General features: G+C 41.0%; 1 protein-coding gene across 13 annotated transcripts in view; it reads left to right on the top strand.

Annotated features, from left to right (window-relative positions):
• LOC138205723 (unconventional myosin-IXAa-like) overlaps window positions 1-21,899 on the top strand; it is a 133,498-nt gene that overhangs the window by 12,470 nt on the left and 99,129 nt on the right. The gene's annotated exons all lie outside the window — the stretch shown is intronic.

The following is a 21,899-nucleotide window of genomic DNA, read 5'->3' as shown; positions in this document are numbered from 1 at the left end:
GTACAAATAGTGTGAAAGAAGGGTCTTTGAGTCATCACATGCTCTGCAAACACACACACATACACACACACACACACACACACACCCACTCACTAATATCTTATGTCCACAATCACGTCTCCTCAGATATCGGACATTATCTTCCTGCACCACTGAAAAATTACCATAAATATAAATCAACACCTCTCTGATACAATCTCAACTGGATATTCATTTGTCATCATTTAATAATTTAATCTTCAATATCTGTTTTTGTCACAGTAAAAGTCTAAACCTCCAAATATTCACATCACAGTGATATTAAACAGAAAAAAAGCAAATCTTCTTACTCGAGAAGCTTTGCAGAACCTTTTGCTCAATAAATCAAACAATTATTTGTTGGTTCATTGTTTGCTGCTCCAGGGAGATTCATTTTAGCACCAACAGCAGGGCTGGAAATGAGCAGGTGTTTTATGTACAAGTATGTATCTATTAATCATCATCATCAAAGTTTAGATGTGGTTTGTAAAAGCGTTGTGTGTGTGTGTGTGTGTGTGTGTGTGTGTGTGTGTGTGTGTGTGTGTGTGTGTGTGTGCGTGCGCGCGCTTGCAGTCTCATAAGTGCCCTGACATTGGCCTGTGAAAGTACGTGGCAGCGTCCATCATGTCCTTTTCAACTCATTTATTCCTCAGGTCACCACCACATTGACAATCACTGAAAATGTATTTGTTTCTTTACATTTTGTGTGTTTTTAAAAAAATGAAACGTGTGTGTGTGTGTGTGTGTGTGTGTGTGTGTGTGTGTGTGTGTGTGTGTGTGTCATTTTTCTGGTTCAGCCCAAACAGTTTTTCTGGATTTAAAATAAGGCAACATTTCTTTTTATTTATTTATTTGTTTGTCATGTGGTTGTTAAATATCTATTTTCTTTCATGTATTTTGACCAAATAAGACCAGACATCTATTTGTACGAAAATCTGATGTTTCCTCGCTTTAAATTCTTCATCCGTCACACTCATCTATAGGCTTCACAACGAAAGATCAGAGAGCCTTAGATGTGTTCATTATTGAAGGAAATTTAAATCTCCGACCTCTTCAGCCCTTCTCCGACCGACTGACAGTTGATTAGGCGGTCGAGACCGAGGACGGAGGCAGAGCAGCTGCTGCCGGAGAGAAAACAATCAGCGAGTCACACACTGGCCTCTAAGTGGATTTGGTGGCTGGATGGAGAGAGGGAGGAAAAAGGGAGGGGGAGGGGAGACGGCGTCTGCGCTGCATGTCTAGATCGCCTTGTGGACTCTGTGTGTGTGTGTGTGTGTGTGTGTGTGTGTGTGTGTGTGTGTGTGTGTGATTAGATGTGCCTTTTGTTTTCAAGACGTGCGTGTGTGTGTGTGTGTGTGTGTGTGTGTGTGTGTGTGTGTGTGTATTAGTTCTGTGCAGTGATTTAGTCTTGCCAGCAATATGTTGGACGTGTGTGTGTGCTTAAGATGAAATTTTAATGTGGAGAAACTGGGTCAATCCAGGAACAAATCAGTTAGATACAGTTCAATAAGAGAGAATTAACAGAAAAGACTTAACGTGTGCAGTTTGTAGCACATCTGTGAGTGTGTCATCATTAACAGCGAAACATGTTTACTTGAGAGAGCAGCAACGGTCACAACAATAATTAAATGTCAATGTGATCAAACGTATTGAAGAAAAGAAAGAATGACAACAACGAAAGAACTGAAATACAAACACGTGTTTAAAATGAACAATGATATTAAAACTGACCTTAATATCATTGATGGCACTGAAAATGATGCTGAATGTGTAGAAAACGTTTATTTTAATTTTTTTGGAAGCAGCCATGGCATTTGAAAAGTACAGTATGTTTTATCATTGAAGCCTTTGTAGAGCACCACAACTGTTTTTTTTTTATATGTGTGTGTTTGTCTGACTTGATGGAACTGATAGTTCCTTGCAGTGTTTACTGAAAGAAACATTTTGCAATTGTGAGGGTTTATAAATTAATGATTCAATTTGGAGTTTTTGTTAATATATGATTGATTCAGTCATTTTTAAAGCCAAAATAGTGAAAAATTCTCCTGATTTCTTTGTTCCAGCTTTTTAAAGTTTGTTTTTATTTGTTATATATAATAATAATAATAATAATAATAAACAGAATTAGACAGAGAAATTGCTTTGGACTCTATGAAGTTGGGATGGTAAATTTGTATTTTGACATTTACTTTACTTCTGGGTTTCCCCTGCTTTCTGTGGGGCTGAGGCGCTGTGGTGGGTGTGGGGGTATTTATAAATCATTTTGGACTATTATCTTTACAATGTTTATTTAAAACTACTTTATTTGCCTTTCTTTAAGTGCATGCTGGGCCGGTTTCTGACCCCAAACCCCTTTTTTAGAAGCCTTACAAAGCAGATCAAGTGAAGTTCAAACCTGGACCTGACGGCTGTTGTGTCTACGAGTCTGCTGTTGATCACAAGCTTCATCACATTTTCATCAGTAGTTGTTGCTGCAGCACATTATGACGTAGTCTGTGGCTGTATTTATCTTAAGTGTGTCTGTGTGTTGAACATGTTGAGAGTTTGTGGTGGGACTTAAAAGGAAGTGTCGAGCTCCCCGTCTCTTTTTGTCACTCAGCTCTCGGTTGGTGCAGTAAATATATCCACCCAGGTAGTGTTGGCGGAGAACTAGTCAAGATGTTAATGCAGTTATTCCCCACTTTTCTTGGTTCGTTGGAGGGAACACATGAACGTGATGCTGCAGTGGAGTGGAAACCTGGAAAATAGAAAACATTATTATGTTTTGGAAATGCAGTTCAGATCACATGGAATGAAATGAAAGCACATTTTCTCGGTCTCTTTCCTCCATCTGTGAGGAGAATCAGACTTCCTCTCTATTTCACCATCGCATCCATGTGTCATTTATTGATGAAGATGTAATCGACTTCAGAGTGGACACATACACGTGTCTTTTGTATTATTCATCTTAGCATGTTTGTGTGTGTTAAAATTTACAGAATGCTGCTGTGTGTGTGTGTGTGTGTGTGTGTGTGTGTGTGTGTGTGTGTGTGTGTGTGTGTGTGTGTGTGTGTGTGTGTGTGTGTGTCTACCTCTGGACCCACCCTGTTCTTTGAAACGTGCCCTGAGGCTCATCCTTGTGGGAGATGTGTTTGGCCTAATGGCTGCATTCTTGAGACTAAATGGAGTGTACCTAATCCCACGACATTGATATCCACATACACACACACACACGCACACGCGCGTATATTCACACCCACGCCCAACAACGGAGCTCGTGTCTTCCTCTGCACAGGAAGCAAACTGGTGGCCGAAGCTCCACACGAACCCTCAAGTCGTCTCTACAGAGCTCTGCTCTTTAAAATGTCATCATGAATATGATGCATCTAAATATTAAGGTCCCAATCAGAAATAGCTGCGGGCCATGAAGCCTCATTACTGTATTTGAGCATCTCTGACATCATTCTGCAGGATTTGGCAGCCACTGTTTAGCAATTTGACACCGCTTTCCTTTTTTTTTTTTGTTGCTCTAATTCCCTTCTCTTTGGCCTCACTTTCCAATTAAAAAAAAAATAATAATAACAATTCTACATGACAGAGAGCACATGTGGTGTTCAGGTGACATGAGGGTTTTAAAAACATCCTTTCAGTTGTTTGGAGGTCCAGCCTCAGTCTGGACTCTGAGAAGAGAGCACATAGTGGCGGGTTTGTCTCAGTTTCTGTTTCTGTGATATAATCCTCAGAGGATTCAGTTTCTCTGTATGATGGTCATATCTAATCTGTACTGGATTGGACTGGGAGGGCAGAGAGAGGGTGACTGAGCCAAGACTGTTGCCATGGCAACCTCAGGACCAGGGATAATCATTGGGTGTCTAGTTTCAGAAAAAGCACAGTGAGATGTAATTGAAATGTTTCTGTATCTCAGTGAATTAAAATTTGAGTGTTCTTATTAAAGCTGTGACTTTGACACATTTATGGAACTGACTGAATTGGTTCAGTACTATCTAGCATTAAAAAAAACATCCCTTCTCATTTGGTACTTCATTTCGATACCTACGCTACATCCACACCAACATGTTTCTGATTTAAAACCCGTAACTTATGCTTCATTTAGTCAGGAGTCGATCTCATTAGCATCAGTAAGCTAACTCCAAGCCCACTTGGATAAAATCACTCGGTTTAACTTGTGTAGCTTAAATCTAACAGTATAACACCTTATTTTAATAATTTCAAATATCGTCCATGTGAGGCGATTAGGGAATATCTGTCAATTGCTACAGAAAACAACCTGAGTTACACTCTCCCCCCTCTAAACTGCATGGAAACTAAATATTTTTACCTTACTGTTATTTTTTGTTTTCTTAAAATGAACTTTATAAAATTTCTATTGAAAAAACATAGTTTGCCAACTGGTATCAAAGTCAAGACATTGGTACTGGTAACAGTATAATACCAAAAATCTAATTTTTTTTTTTTTGATTCATTGATTAATTTTTCCTCCTTCTCCACTCAACTTCTTAAAAGTTGTAGCACTAGTTTTGTTTTAATTTTTGCTGAGAGTTGGAGGAGAATCTTGATACCACTCGGTGAAAATCACGATTAAAACACTTGGGTGTTACACAACTCTTTCTTGAGATTTCCTGATCCCTCATGACTTTTCAACTTCATATATAATTGACAGACAGGAGATTTTTTTTATTGATGCTTTCATCCAACAGAACAAATGAGCATATTTTCCAAAATGTTGCCAAAACACTGGTGGTTCGATACCCAGACCTACTACTCAAAGCTCTTTGGTCTTCAGAGGACTTTTTTAAATCTGAGAATATTTTGTATTTGAATGACTTGGACAACACTACTGCACAGAGTCCAGTAATGTGAAAGGTTTGCATGAATCTCAGGGTTGTTTTTTTTTTCCATGTTGGTCCTCAACACTGTGCATTTCTGTGCAAGACGATGTTTGGCGTTTGAGTAACTGTAACATGTGCTGCTGATTTTGTTGAGGTAAGACCCTGATTTATGACCCTATTTGGAGTCATCTTCGCCAAAGAGCCTTTTGTGTTCCCCTCTTAGCCTCCAGGGTCAGAACTGAACACCATCTCTCTTTTAGCCCGTCGCTCATTTTTCAATGATGGGACTCGGTGGAGTGTTCAGTGCCAGAGGTCTTCACTTAATAATACAATCACTCGGCCACAAAGAGGAGATGAGACATGCTATTAGCTCCACGTTCAGCTTATGTTGCAGCTTCATTCCTGCAGCCCTGAAACTGTAGTTGATAACCGTTTATAGAATTAAGTCGAAGCCCAACACCACTGGCCCTACTGAAGAGAGACTGGCTTCCTTAAGTCATCAACCATTGACAGGGGTACAGCTAAGGAGCTGAATTTATACAACAATGGTTGGTGGACTACCATCTAACCTCAGTGTCCTCAGTTCAGTTATGTCCAGCATGTTGTTGCATGACAATCACAAAAGTTAGATGTGTGTTGGTCAAGCTCTGACTCATGGCTCATTATGTTCTAATGTTAACAGCACGTTAACTCACACGTTCTGCTCTTTATCTGACAATTGGCAATGCAAAATACACAGTGGTAAGTAGTTTCAGATACTGCTGTGCAGTGTTCTGGCATATGATCAGCCTTCAAAATCTTGACTTTACCACTCAATGCATCTTTCCTGGATGGTTGTGTTTTGAATGCTCCGGTAGACTAAATACAAAATTTAATAAAAAGCATAAAAACCCATTTCAAGTATTTGGTTTGACCCCCTTTACCTGTTAAACAGCACCAATTGTCCTACATAAGCACATTTATTCAAAGTGTTCAAAAGGCACCTGAAATGCAGGTTGATCCATGTTGCACAGTTTTTCTGTGGATTTCTCGAGTCTATGTTTTCTGTCTGGTTGTGTAATCCCAGAGTGACTCCATAATGTTGAGATAAGGGATCTTTAGGGGCCGCACCATCTGAATCTTATCTTCTCGTGGCTACTCTGGCTGTTTGTTTGGGGTCGTTATCGTGCAGATTTTATTTTGTGATGGATCAGAATCTACACATTGGAAGTGCTTTTACACACAGGTGCTAAAGGCTTTTATACAGTCAAATACAAAAAAGGGCGGGGAAGTGGGAATACATTTTGCTGAGTTTCAGATCTTTGGAACTATTTTTTGTACTTGCTGATTTCCCTGGACTGGTGTTGCCCATTACACCTCTTTGCACAGCAGCTTTATCAACCTGCTGACTGTTTTACTGTTGTGTGCATCGAGTACTCTGATTTGGCACAAGGCCCATGTGCTAAAATGAAGGGTAAAACCATCCGGGCAGTCTGCAGAGCTGCTGTCATTACCTATTGTGGCTCCACACTCAGCACTCAGACCTGCACTTGACACTTGTCTCCTCTGCTTGTTTTTGTCCACTCCCACGTCTGTCTGACCTGTTCAGAGTGCTGCAGCAGCACAGACAACAATGCAGCTCGTCAAGGTAATTCTTGTAGGTAATTTAGGTCACCCTGTACATTCAGACTCTCAGGTTTTCAGGATTTAATATCCATCGCTACGTCAGGCCAGAAACAGCGAAGTTTAAGAAGACGATGTGCTGATGTTACGCGGCATATTAAAATGGATTGTCGGAGGAAAATGAATCATGTGGAGGCAGTAACGGTAACATTGTGAACTCCGTGGCTGAAAACCCTGAAGCGGAAGTGAAAGTGGCCACAGTGCCATGTTTCCCCTTCTCCTCTTACGGTGTCAAGTTTCACCAGTGAAAAGAGGACCTTGAAACATCTTCCGCTTTCTCTAATTGGGGAGTCATTTCCTTTTGGATTTTAGACTGAGAGGGAGGTGCGCTGATGTGGCTAAATGAAAACGGAGAACCGAGATGAACTTTTATTATCGAGAGAGAGAGAGAGAGAGAGAGGAGGAAAAACAGGGAGCAAGGTGATGTGAGTGGCTGCCAAGAAATGTACAGCAGCAAATCCTTCAAATTGTTATTGTATTCAGCCTGGTTGAATTTGCTGAAATACAAGGTCTGGCACACACAATAGGTGGAGTTGAAGCAAACAATACAGGCTTTTCCTCCAAAAACAAATCAAATGGACAGTTCCCAGAAACTGTAGTACTACGTATTCGTGTACAGTAATCAGTTTCCTTTAATGAAACACCTCATTTTCTTGCAACTGTGCTTGAAAAGTGACCGCACGACCCGGTCGAACATGTCGTTACCTTGCTCTCAGAGCTGCAGAGTGTCAGAGGTCAAGGCGGGGATCTTTTTCAACTCAGTGTTCGAATGAAGTGTTTACAAGCCCATAAACAGGGTTTGTCAAACCTCAGACATCTGGTTGAGGCACATTCTTCTTATTTTTGTCCAGTGATGTGAGATATTTGGATGACCCCCCCCCCCTCCCCCCTTACTCCTTTTTACAAACATGAACTCTGCCTCAGGTTGGATTAAGGCCCAGACAACAATAATACTAAACCTGGGGCTTAGATATTCCTATGGTCCCTCGGTGAATGTATTGGACATGCTACTTTCACTGTGTGTATTTTATCTGTCATCATTCTCTTCAGTGGAAGATGACCTGCAACCTAAGTACAGTGTTTCCAACACAGACTTTACTTGGTCGGGCCGCCCAGGTATATTGATGGCTACCGAGGTACATTTGGTGACCATTTCAGCATTTTTTATTTATTTATTTTTAATGTGTATGAGAGAATGATGCTATAGACGTGACTGGTCAATAAGCGGACAGTCTCGCCTTGCTCTCCTTCACCTGTGTCTACAGAGGTTGAGCTCCACCCTTCATGAAACTCTCAGAGATCAGAGGACAGAAACTAGTGCGACTATCAATGCCTGCAAAACGCAGCAGAGACTCTCACACAGAGCTGAAAAGAGTCGGAAGCTCATAAATTAGGTAAATAACATAAATACAATATTTTAGGCTGTACCACAAAAGTAGGGCCAGAACTGTAAAGCGAATGTCTGTCACTGACTGAGTTAATAAAGTTACTCCTCGGTTGAAGGCCACGATGTACATTTCAAATTAAAGCCCTCCAGTTTCACACTGGGTGAAACCAAATAGTGGCTTTTTACCTTATTGTAAGGTAACAAAAACACAATGATTCTTAGTTTCAGGTGTTTATACACTAATGAAAACATAGTCATGAGTAATATATTACATTTCTGAACACTGACCCTTTAAATGCATGGTGTTTAACTGAAGTCAGTGGTTTGCTAAGTGCGTTGACCTTGGAGATGTCAGGCCTCGGCCTTTTCCTCCGTGCGTCCTTGCTGACTGTAAAGAACATGACGGTTCCTCTTCCCGTCAGATGAATGACGCCTCTCCTCGACACCCGTGTTGCCATAGTTGGCCTCGTGACTCATTGTGACAGAAGTGGGCCCAGAAACCTCTTGTCTTCTTCATCTGTTGTTTCCTATCAAGGTGACGATGACTGTTTATGTGCCTCCACATACTTCACCACCTTCATGTCTTCCATTTTCTTGCCTGATCTGTCATTTTACAGATTATAAAGGATAATATTGTTTTTTTTTCACTCAACATTTGATCAGCCATTAATCTGCTCCAGAGTAGTATCATGCTACAACCAGATATCGCTTTTTCAGCTGTGGTATATAATAATTTTTGTACACCTTGGGTTGGATAACATGTTCTGTTATTGTGATCAACACATGGAGTGTAGTTCCCTCTGCAATAATTCAGCGGCTGCATTGATTTTCATTCATGCATTTGCGTCTCTTTACCAGAGCCATGTCTGTGATGTCGTCACAAAAATTATTTCTACATGCTTTAAAAATCTTATGTCAAGATATAAACAGTTATACACATCTCTTATAGTAAAATAGGAAGGTAAGGGGTACATTCTTTGTGGGGCAGCAGGACATTTCTTTGTTGCAGTACTTCAGATGGCCACTGAGGTAAACCGGTTCACTGCTGCTCTATCCAGCTCTCTTCATCTATGGGTGTTCGACTTCAACTGCAGCTGACTTCATCTGACTTGATGGTCAGCGAGAACTGCTGATGGCTGCAGGGAAGGAGTATAAAGTCGGACACGTTGTACTTCATGTGTCCTGCATAAACACACAACAATGGCAACTATAGCACCAACACAGTGGAAAAAAAATAAATCTAAAGGCTGACAACAACAAACTCCTGAACTCAACTGTTTTTACAGCTTTATAGTTCTAAAACATCTAAACTATAGTTTGTATGGGGTCCATATATTAAAACATGAGCTGCCAGAAGGAGAAAATAAAATGCATTTCTTCCCCTTTGGGACAGATAAAGCAGGAGATTATGGATCTGAAGTTCATGTGATGAAAACAAACCACACGTCATACGTGTCAGTGAAGCTTCAAACCAATCAGGGCAAAATTGGTGGTGACAGAGGTGGTGCAGCTGGAGGACAGCAACTGCTGCGTCTGATTCAGAAAACTGCAGCTGCAACAAAGTTTTAAAGTTTTGCGTGCATCACATTGTTTAAACCACTTTGCTAGTCTGACAAGCAACGAGAGATGGTGGCTGCTGAGGCGTTCAGCGTTGGTTTAGTCCGTTCTTAAAAAGAGCTGTTAAAATAAAAAAAAATAAAAAAAGCCAGTTTTTTTTTTTCTCCTTTTTAGGTTAAAACAATGATCAAAGAGAATGGAAGCCTCAGAAATCTAGTGAGGAACAAAAGACTCGTGCTCCATCAGACAAAATGTCATTTTAGATTCCAGTGTTTCTGCAGAAGTTTAAGAGCTACTGTCAAAGGCAATGCCCCAACATTTGGCCGCAAATATGCAATTGATTGTCAAATACGATCCCGTGTTTAAAGAGACATGCTGCTGGTAATTCTTGTGGCCCCCTTGTTTTGCTGGTGTTTGCCTTTTTCTGGCTGTGCGGCGGCCAGTGTCGTGTTTCAGCCCACTTTTATTGAAGTGCTTCAGTCCTCCTTATCTCAAAGACATTTGGCTCTGTCCGCAATGACTGCAACTGCTTTTATGTACACAATGTCACACACATGCATGCAGTTACTATCGAACACAAACACACACACACACACACACACACACACACATGCAAATGCATATGCATATGCATTAGCTGCTGCCCTGTTTCTGTCTGTCCACATGTAAGGCGTGGCAGCTGCTGACTTGAAGCCAAAGTGACAGGCGCTACAGACGGAACAATCCCTTTACCTGTCGTGTCGTGCTGTGTATTCGTTCAGCCCTGACGTGCTCTGATGTCACAAAATCCATTCGCTAGATGTCACAAAAGCTTGAACAATGTGCTGCCAGGTTTTTGTATCTGCGTCCAAAAGCATAATCCCCTGTTCTCCATGCAAACGACCGCACGCATCCTGCCGGTCGTGACATGTTTGGTTTTACCCGGTCCAGCGCATTATTAGGGCCAGACTTGTTTCGCTTTGATCTTCCCAAAACGCCACAGCCTCACCTCTCATTACAGCGCAGAAATTATGCATGAGGAACTGTCAGTCCACGGGCATTACTCAGCCTGAGCTCCTTTTGGTATGATTGGAAAGTAGCGGAAGCAGTTTGAAATTAAGAGTTAAAAGAGGATAGTGTCGTTTGCGGCCATTTAATTGGTTCTGTCGTTTTACATCTCAGATCTTTTATAGACAAATAACCAGGGCAGCTTGGAGTGAGTAATGCCGTATGAAATAAGCTCCGTTGTACTGTATATTCTGAAATATCCCTCATCTTTATTCCTCCACTTAATTTGATGCAACTTACTCAGACATTTTGGCCTCTCTGTGTCGTCCACTTGACATTCAGAGCTCTGCAGCGGTAATGAAAATCAGAGTTTATCTGAGCATTGATTTACTTGGAAATGAAAAAAGTGGACGTCTAATGCACAAAACAGAGAGGCTGGTATTGATCGTCGTCCAACAGACACAAATCCTAGCACAGATCTGTGAGGCCAATGGGAAAAGAGAGGTGGAAACTGGAGAATCAATGAGGATGATGGAGCCATTAGTGACACCGTGACCCTGGCAGGGTTAGATGGGTTTTTGTAGCATTGTTTGGAAAGTAGGACTGTTTATGTTGAGTAGCTGTGCAGTGGTTCCAGGCCCAGCAGATGGTACATCTGTGGTCGGTCTGTTGACATTTTAGACGCAGGTTTCTGTGTGTCTTTGAGCATTTCTGTTGTTCCTGCCCGGCCTATTAAGTTCTACTCTTTCATTTTCCACCGTTCTGCGGTGTCCAGTAGTTGCTCAGCAATAGCTCCTTTGGATGGTGTTCAGCTGACCGCACCTTGAGAGCCAGAGCTGTGGGCAGATCATCTCTTGTCCTGGGCAAAGCTGCTGTAATGCAAACACACTTGGGGGCTGTGTTTCTGTTGGCTTCGCTCAGGTCGAGCTTGGCTCCGACTCGCATCCACTTTTATTCAAGTCAGTAGCAGCAAGAGAAAAGTTTTTGTTGTAACTGATATTTAGTTTTAAATGTTGTTTCTTAAATTTTGAAACTAAATCAGTTGGATCAATTACTACGTTTATCTCTGCGCTGACCTAAATTCTGAAAAAAAAAAAATCCATAAATTTGCACGTTAGAATGTCAATATCATGTTTTTGATCAAATTATTCAAGGTTATGTTTTTATATTTCCACATCTGTGGGTGAGTTTTTGGTCCAGTAAACAGGACACACTAGTCTTGTGTATCGTGGGATGGAAACATCAATCATTTCATCACTTTGGTTCTGACTGAAATGTCTAAAAAAATATTGTATGGATTGACATGAAATTCTGTGTTGTCATTCATACAGACGGGAGGATAAAGCTAATTTATTTTGGATGACAACGAGTCGATACAATATGATGCAACAAGTACAGCCCAAACTCGACACACAAGACTTGTTTCAGCAGGTTTACAGAGAAATGTATTGCCTGTCAGTGGTTTACAGTGATGGACAGTCAAAGTTAAAAATACTGACCATGAATACAAATTTGTATTTTTTTGTATATTTGAACCCAAGAATTTTCTTGTTACAAACTGACCTGCTGTGTGAGTGGTGACATTTAAAAACAACCCACAACAACAGACAGTCTTGTCTGATGGTCTCAGGCTCAGTTCCTGCTGGTCATGTTTAGAATAAACTGAGGCAGGAGGCCTGCAGGACACACCCCACCATGCTGCAGGGAGGTCGACATTTTCTCTCTGCTCGCAGCCTCAGATCAATAACGACTCGCTGCTCATCCCTTTATAGAGTCATCCGTGTCTCCTGGGAGTTTGGTTAGCTGCATCCTGAAAGAAAGGGAGCCTTGAGCCAATGATACAAGTCCTTTTTCTTTTTTTTTTTACATATGTATCACTTTCATAAAATGATATGAAAATGACGAAACTAAAGAACATGAAAATTTAGGATACAAAACAAAAAAAATTCAATCATTCAATATTTCCATTTATATTCCTTCGTTTTAGTTCAAAGTGCACACTTTAGTTTGGTCAGTCTGACTCAGAATACACTCACAAAAACATCACATCAGAAAAATCATATACACACGGCACTAAGTAATTTCAATCAGACTGTAACCAAGGAAACAGAGATGCTCAGTTGATGTCTGATTATACAATGGAGGGGGTCTTCAATCAATACAGCTTCCTGTGGTGGCTTTTCCTAATGCTTAGTGTGTGTGTGTGTTTGTGTGCGCGCATGCAGGCGTGTGTGTGTTGTGCCAGGAGGAGAGCGGAGTGGGTTGATGTGATGTCATCCCCCATTGGGGAATGTAATAATGCAGAGGATAGGGAAGTGGCTCTGCACCATGTCTTTAATAACACACACACAGGGATCCGGGTAGAGTGCAGTGCCATGAAAAAGGATTCGACCGCCTCCTGATTTTTTTTCTATCTTTTTATCTCACACAGTGTGACATTTTAAATGTAACATTAAACAAAGGCAACCTGCATAAACACAAAATACAAGTTTCAATGATAATCGTGAGCAAAAAGGTGATCCAATACCTGAATTACTAATGTGAAAAAGTAATCACCCCCCACCGAGCCTCAATACCTAATGTATTTTGTAGCTTTAGCAGCAACTATTACAGCCAAACACTTCCAATAACTGGAGATCAGTTTGAGACATCGCTGTAGTGGAGTTTTAGCTCACTCTTCTTTGCAGAACTGCTTTAGTGCAGCCACATTGAAGGGTTTGCGAGCATGAGCTGCTCTTTTCAGGTCCCACCGCACCGCACTGCATCTTGACTAGGTTCAGGTCCAGATTTTGTTTAGGCCACTCCAAAACTTTATTTTTTAATCCTTTGAGCCATTTGGAGGTGGACTTATTTTTGGGATCATTGCCTTGCAACATAACCCAGTTATACTTGAGCTTCATCTCACCGACCAATAACCTGATGTTCTCCTTCAGGATTCTATCACAGAAAGCTGAATTATTGTTTCTCTCACTCATGCAAGTTGTGTTGAAGCAGCAAAGCATCCCCACAACGTCCCACTGCCACCTCCATGTTTGACCGTCGGCGTTCTTCTTGGGAAATTCTGTGTTTGGTCATCACCGTGTTGCTGGAGGACTTTTAGAAGGTTGGCCACTTCTGTGAAGGTTCACCATTGTTTCAAGTATTCTCCATTTGTAGATAGCTGTGGATCTGTGGAGAACCAGATCCGTAGAAATAACTCTGTAACCCGTCCCAGACTGATGTTTTTCGATCACCTTCTTACTCTCTTATGGAACTTCTTTTGATTTTGGCATAGTGTGCTGCTGCTGAGACTGTTCGCCAACTTCATGGTCCTGAAAATTGTCTATTTAAGTGATGATTTAGCTAACAAGTCTGGTAGTAATCAGGCCTGTGTGCGTCTCATACAGCCACAACCACTCACAGTATCAATGCAGTTTGGTTGTTTTGGGGATTTCCTATTCTTGTTTCCTCTCCTCCACAAATTGTGTCAAACCAGGGTTCGGATGAAAAAAAAATTTAAATACAAGGAATAGAAGCAGCATTGCAATGAAGGATACCATGACATAGGTTTTTAGATGTCATGCTATATTTATGACATGCAGGGTATTTTCTACTAAATTTCTTACCCTAACATCACAGGATTTTATTTTTACTGAAGAAAGTGTTGCTGTGGCAGGACCATGCTAACATGGAAAACCTGACGGTTCTGAATGTTTTTTAACATCTTTTTCAGTGCAGAAATTGTATCGTGCGCACACATTTTTGCCGCATGCACACACTGTACACACACACACACACACACACACACACACACACACACACACACACACACACACACACCTCAGAGTGCTGCACTAAATGAAACTCTGTGTGCGCAGCTTTCTGGCAGATGTTTGTGTCTGTGTGGGCTCAGTTCCTGTGAGCTCTGCTGGCCTGCTGGAATTCAGGAATTCGCACACACACGCACGCACGCACGCACGCACGCACGCACGCACGCACAACACACACACACACACACACACACACACACACACACACACACACACACACAAGGCATTTACTATTAAGTATTTTCTTTTTCTTATTTTAACCTTTAATGTCCAAGTGAAAGTTGCCTGAGCACATTTTTTTCTCCAGTAACACTCAGTGTCACATTCACACTTGCAGTACATATCACAGCAGCAAACACCTCTTCAGGGTATTCCTTAAACAAACCAGGTCCTCCAACCATAACTCAAGTTTTTATATGTTACAATTGGAGGAACTTTGAAAAACTGATTAATCGTAAAAACAGAGATAAGATCCAGGAACTTTCTCTTCAAGAAGGTATTAGTGATATTGCTCTCAGGTGATCGCATGAAAACAGTGGATTTGGTTGGCTGAAGAATTAAAAAAAAAAAAGAGAGCATGTGAAAAGTTCAAATCATCATTCTTCATCTCAGCTTATCCACCCAATTTTGGCGTTTAGTGGGCGTAATGGTCTGATTATCTGTACTGAAAAGTAATAGAAATGGTTTGATGTAGTGGTGTCTGGCCTCACATGCTGTTTGATGGTCCAGCGAACACTATGTTTGAAAAATACTGAGAAGGGATGAGAATCTTTGGCAATAGAGTGAGAATTGATTCGATCAGGATATTAACAACAAACAAAAATAATCTTCTGGCAACTCTAGAGGTTTTGGTGCAATGCTGAAGGGCACATCAGCTGAAGGAGAGAATTTGCTTCCTCCACCCATGTTTCCCTCAAATTGAGGAAGAGGAATAATTTGATTTGCCTGTTACTTTAAATATGTATTTTTTTGCACACAGGATTTTGACCTTTGATTTAATTCGACCATGAGCACTGAACACACACACATCTGGAGAAGTGGGCAGCTGCAGTGCCCTGCGAGCAATTGGTGGCTAGGTGCCTTGCTTCAGGGCACTTCAGCCATGGTTGTTTTTCTTTGCTGGTCTAAGGAATCAAATAGGCGACCTAATAGGCCCAAGTCCTGCTTCTCAACCTCCAGGCCACAGCTGCCCCCATGTGTGTTGAAAGATTTTAAAATGGCAACTGTGTGGTAGCAGATATAAATTCCTGACCTTCAAACTGTCAACATTTCAGGAACTGAGAACAAGATCTGTTTGGAGCCTGATAAGAAAGAATGGTTGGCTTTATACAGCAGGCTGGAAAAGTTTCATCATGTCAGAATTTTCTTTTTTGCGCTTTAAGTTTGTTTTCACTCAAAGAAACCAGTAATTTGTCAGATGTCATGTTTTCAAAGCCAAAATATTAAAAAAAATTGGATTGAAATTGATATGACTACCTGGATGCATCACACACACACTTAAAGACCCGATGAGCTGTGTGAACATGGGGTGTGGTGTTCTTCTGAGGTGGGAGTGTGTGTAGGACGAGCTTCAGTACCTTCTGTAGATCAAGAGGGAGCCTGTCCAGAGCTAAAATGTGCTTCTAATGAATGATCTTCTGTGATGAGTGATCCAAGGTGGAACAGCGTGTGTGTGTGCGTGCGTGTGTGTGTGTGTGTGTGTGTGTGTGTGTATTGGGGTAGAAAAAAAAATATTTAATGTGTGAAGTCACAGTTCAAAGTGTACTTTAACCATGTAGCTCCTATTCTACCACTGTAATCATCCTCTCTTTAATAAGTAGAGTACAACCCTCAGTTTGGGAATGAGGAAGAAAACACACCACCAAAGATTGTAAATTAAGTGAACTTGTGTGTGTGTGTGTGTGTGTGTGTGTGTGTGTGTGTGTGTGTGTGTGTGTGTGTGAGAACAGTGTTGAGAAATGCTGAGGTTTGGTGTTTATTACCGGTATATCGTGAGGACCAACTGTGGGAGAGGAGGGGCTCTTCCTGTTTACCAGCCCGACACTGTACACCTGCAAGACCAGTTGCACTTCTCATCTGTATTTAATATCTTGGATGTTTGCCTGCCTTCCCTGCAGCTGACTCTACATGTTATATGTTCTTGTAGATGACCCAACTCCTGCACTGCATTCATTGCAGTAATTTACTGCATGTTTGCTGCACTGCAGCTGTAAAAGTTTAGTTTTCATTGTCTTTCTGTGCCAAAAAATATTTAGTCATTTGAAAGTAGTTTACAAGATGAGAAATATGCATTTGCACACTGTCAGTGGATATTAGAGTTGTTAATGAATCACAAAATAAAAGTCTTTGAAGAGCCTTTTTCAACCAAAGATTTCCAAGTTGTTCTAAGCCGTAGAAACCAAACTCAGAAAACTGAACAGCCTTTTTGCACAGTCCTGTTTACTTTTCCACTGCATCTGAAATACAAAGTGGCACATGGTGTAATGTTCAGAACTCCAAATTCAACTCCCATAGTTCTTGGGTCATCAGAACGACACCTAGAAATGGCACTTTATGGCCAAAGAACTAAAATGAGTTGAGTTAAGGTAACTTTGCTGCCTTACACCAAATGAGGAATCTGTCTTAATTAATACTGCAAGAGGACTGTCGCAAGTTTGCAGTTCAGAAGTCAGTGACTCTTTAAGTGCCAAATGTTTATCATTCAAGAGTCCATTCAAATGCAGTTAGCCTTCCCAAGTAGAGCACAATACTTTGGTTTAAAATGCATTTAAAAAATGTAGTCAAGAACCTTCACGACGTAAAACTTAATGGAAGTCTTTCCACAAACATAAAACCTTCATCGAGAGGCTGCATCAAGGTCAACAAAAGACAAAGGAGTACAAAGAAAGTAGAATAATGATAGTAATCATGAAACGGGATTAAACAGTGCTTGCTTCTTCTTTAGCTACAGTGACAAAAAGGTTAATAAGCAGTTCACATATTTGACATTAGGCTCCCAAATTAAGATTTTGGCAGACTCTACATACATCAAATGATTTACTTATTTAGTAATTTGATTCCATAGTGAGTAATTTTGCACTTTGCATTTGCCTCTTGTTGTTTCCTGGTACTGAACCGGAGCCTGAGGTCAATAAAGCCTACAAAGGGTCAGCCAATGTTGACCATATCAACTGAAAAACAAATAAATGGGCTTACTAATATGCTAATGGTGCAGCTAATCGATGTATGCAACCACATAGCAGACATGTTGACACCATGGAGGACATGACGATGATGATTTCTGGGAAGTCGTAGAGGATGATTACTTTACAGAAACTTATGAAAGCATCCACAGCCACTCGGTGAAACTGAAATACGACTCGAGCAATCTTCAGACACCTTTATTAATTTATCAAATGTAATTCCATCAATATTTACAGGAAAATATGCTTAAAATTGTATTTGGCTGTAAACCGTGGAAACAGCAGCCCGGAGCCACCTGCTGTCTCTCTTTTATTTATTCTGTCTAGAGCTGAAACTGTTGGTCAACTGGTTGATCAGTTGATTTAAATGGTATTTCTTTTGAAATTGGATTGATAATAGTTGAAGGTGTCAGCCCCTCAAATATTAAGATTTAATGCTGTTTTTGTGATACGATAGTGAACTGGTTCTTTTGGATCTGTTTAATCCATTTATTTAATTATTTATAAAATACCAACTCCCATTTGTCACTTTTTTTTCTCATCTGTTTCCTGTCTAAACTCCCACACTTCTGCCCTATCTGAACCTTTTCCTCTTTTTCTCAGTCAGTCACCTCCTCTTAAAATATTACCGTCTCTGTGGAAGGAGCCCTGTTTTCTAACATTTGCAGTTTTCCTCCATCTGAGTGACGGCTGTGAATACCCTTGACCCCGGGCTGAACCTGTCCACCAGTCAGAAATCTGGCACGCTCTCATTAAGATGTCCCCCACTCTTTCAGTCTCTCTCCACTTTAAAGTACGAACTCATTTCTCCAGCGCATCAGTTTACGGCCTAATCTCAACACGCTGTCAGTGTTTCAGATTCGACCATGTCAAAACAAGACGTAACGGACGTTTAGCCCTCTCCACCTCCTCTCCGTCTTTCCACAACTTTCGCCTTCTATCATCTCATCTCCTCCCTCCCTGCCGTACCTGACTTCTATCACTTTACACCTTCATCCATCATCATGCAAACTCTGTCAGCAATAGTTTTTGCAGTAAATACTGAACATACAGTATTAAAGTTGTGTCCATCCATTGCACTAAAGGCTTCACGTCTAATAGCCGTCCAGTTCCGGCCTGAATGACCTCACCGCATGCAGCTGTTCAAGGCAATGCCAGAAAAGATTTTTCATCTCCCCAAATATTTGATGGCCAGTTTTGCAGCTTTGCCACATGTGACTTGTGACCTTGACTCATCGCTTTGACCTTTGACCTTGAAGAAGCATCCACCAGTCCCAACCCCCTGATTGCCAGCAGGGTCCAGCGTAACCTCCCAGCTACTCCTGCACTCTGCAGCTGTCCAGTTTACTGGTTCATAATCTCTCTGCAGATTGACCACTGAAAGCAAAGTGGTTAATTTTTCCCAAACTGCTCCTGAAATTTGCACCTGATTTTCTGTATCTTGAGCAGAGGTTTGAAGATGGGTGTTAGCTTTTGAGGCAGCAATGCAATGTATATCTGTTTTGGAGGAAAAAAAACAAAAGTCATTGTAGGGATTTAAATTCCCCTCACATCCTTTAAACTGCTAATCCGCAATATCCTTTTATTTTGGTAACATCTGTGGTGTTTTTTTGTATTTCCCAGAGAGCCTGTCATCAAGTCTTATACTGTGGTGTTTTTTTCCTCTTTCATTTTCTGTGGGTGAAGTTTGTGTCAGTATGGATGGCAATTTTTTTCTTTTTCTTCTGCTGATTCCTAACAAACCCCTTTTTGCTGCAGAATTGTGATGCGCCAAAGTCTTCTCCTTGGGGACGATATTTTTTTTTAGTTTTTGTGTCTTTAATCCTCCCTTTATTCTGAAACGTCATCCTCCCATCCAGGATATATTATTCTGTATCCGATCGAGTGTGGAAAAATGGAGGAAAGATGTGAGTTAGTACTTACTCACTGCAACCCACAGACTCTCACACAAATACTGTACACTTTCTCCAAAACTACCATATCTGCCTGTCATCCATTCTCATTGTGAAAGCTGCATGCCTTTTACGTTCAGTGGCTCACGTTTAACCAGTGATGGGAGGACATGACGGCAGCGGTCATAAGTTTCAGTTTTCCAGCCTAATGAATCACTGAGTTGGACTGACAGCTGAGCTCAGCAAGCCACAGAGAACAGATGAAGATGAACCAACTGGGGAGCCGAGTGAAGGCTACAGCAGCTGGATTCAGCTGCAAATTCACGGCACTGTGCAAAAGTACTGCCGAGTTCAAATGCTGAGTTGAAAGTGAAACAAACAAAATTCCGCCTCTCATTCGCTCATGCTTCTATAGAGGCGTTCAGTAGTTTACTCAGTAGTGAGCTGTAAACGGAGAATTCAGACACTCATCATATCGATTCATTGTGTAAAGAGTTAATGCTGCGTTCATGTCATGCTGTTTAAACCGTAGGCTAATTAAGTGCAACAAAGCATTAAAAACAATTCACGTCAGGCTCTGAATTATATTCAAAGTTGGTGATATCAGGAAATTCTGACATCGACAGTATCCCCAAATAGTTACAAGACTAGGTTAAAACCTAGTTTTAGAGGGCTTTTAATTTGAAAACGTAGTGATGTGGCATTCGGGCAACTAATTGTGTTATGGTGCGTTCATGAGCAGCTAGGAAAGTTCCGCCTTCCGAGTGTGAAGATACACCTGAACGCCAGTCAAACTGGGAGCATCCATCTGAGAAAGTTGAACATTTTTGTGAGCGCCGAGATGTAGGTTCACTTCACCTGAGATGACAGCGTTTGTGGTCAAAGAAAGGGATATTCTTGCTCCATATTTCAAATTAAGTGAAATAGCCAGACCTGGTTAGCCTGGCCTACCTAGTTTGCTAGTTGTGTTAAATGTTAAAAATGGCATGTAAAAACAATATTGAACTCCTGAGCTCCATTTAGTCCCTGTGTTGGTTTATGTGGACGATGATGAGGTCGTTTGTCACTTTGCTGTACTCTGACAGCAGAAATAGAGGAGATTTTTGGAGGACTGCCACGTTCTCAGCTATGAAGTTAGATATTTTTAAATGGGAACTTTCCTAATTCCCAGCTGCCTGAATGCACCACCATTTATTTAACACGAATACTATCCATTCAGCACATTTTGTTCGAGTTATATATACCATAATTTGTCTCTGGTTTCACTTGAGCTACTACAAATACAGTACGTTGCACAAGAAGAGTAGCTGATTGAGGCTATTTATCATGGATGACTACAAAGTTATGCTTCATGCTAAAATGGAAGAATGCGTTAAAACTCAACTTCTGCCCACACTTTGTGATTACAGCGTGTTTTGCATCCCGCGAGCAGGGAACTTCGGAGTGACACTGAATTGCTGAAGTTGTAGCCTGCGAGGTTTGTTCCTTCGTACAAGCACCGGAAACACTTAAAAGGAAACCACCAGACAGCACAAATGAACCATGAATACTGACGGTCTTTATATTTCTGCATAACAGACTTGAAACTCTGACCTTTTTTCTTATTTGAACAGCTCATTAGTGTCTAAACATTTGATTCCAGCAGTTATTTTGAGTCTTGTACTATCGCTCATCTCTGTCTGTTTGGTAGTGCTGTCTTTCGTCCCTCACAGTTCACCTCTTTGTTCCTGAAGGACACCCAACTGTCTCTTCTCTCTCTCTCTGTCCCTGTCTGGTGGTGGTGAGCTGCTGCAGACTGCTGTAGGTGGTCAGGTCAGGATTAGTCCAGACAGCAGGAGGGAGAGGAGGGTCTGTCTGGGGCGCTTAGAGGACGACTGGCTGGCTCATCCTCTCCTCTCCTCTCTGTCTTTCTCTTTTAATGTAGCACATACTGTACACACAGCAATACAAAGAACCACTGAAGTAAACTGTTGTGCTAACAGACTTTAATTGGAGAATTGATCTGAGAGAGTAAAAGAAAGGTAGAAGTACTGGGACATGATGTGTGTGTCAAGAACACATTCTGAGAGATACAGATGTAAATAGCACGAACGATGACATCACATAGAAAACCATTAAAAGCAGTAAAACAATAAAGACAACAGGAAGACATGATGAGGTGCACTGACTCAGAAAAGAAGGATTGATACAAAATAGTTACCTTTTCATGTTGTATTTTGGCCTGACTTGGCAGTATTGTAATATTGTCATTTAAAGGAAGAGTTGTAAAGTTATGACTTAGTACAGTGAGCTAAACACACATTGTTTGCATCAACTGAAATCATCTTAAACATATACTGTAGTATATTAGAAACATTTTAATATATGATCATACTACTAATGTACGGAGGTACCATGCAGTTTAAATAATCTCCCACAAACATCAGCAGTCAGCACATTCACCAACATTTTACAGTTTCTAGTCTTTGAAAGTGGACTCTGTGTGAGATAGTGAGATAGTGGGATAGTGAGAATGGAGTGCTGTGTCCACTATCAACAGGGAAGTGGTGAATTACACCATTGTGCTCTCATTACAG

Source organism: Embiotoca jacksoni, unplaced genomic scaffold, assembly GCF_022577435.1.
Source record: "Embiotoca jacksoni isolate LCO1_2020_lvr unplaced genomic scaffold, fEmbJac1.0.p SCAF_3, whole genome shotgun sequence".
Classification (NCBI taxonomy): Eukaryota; Metazoa; Chordata; class Actinopteri; family Embiotocidae; genus Embiotoca; species Embiotoca jacksoni.
This window is presented reverse-complemented; position numbering and strand designations above follow the sequence as displayed.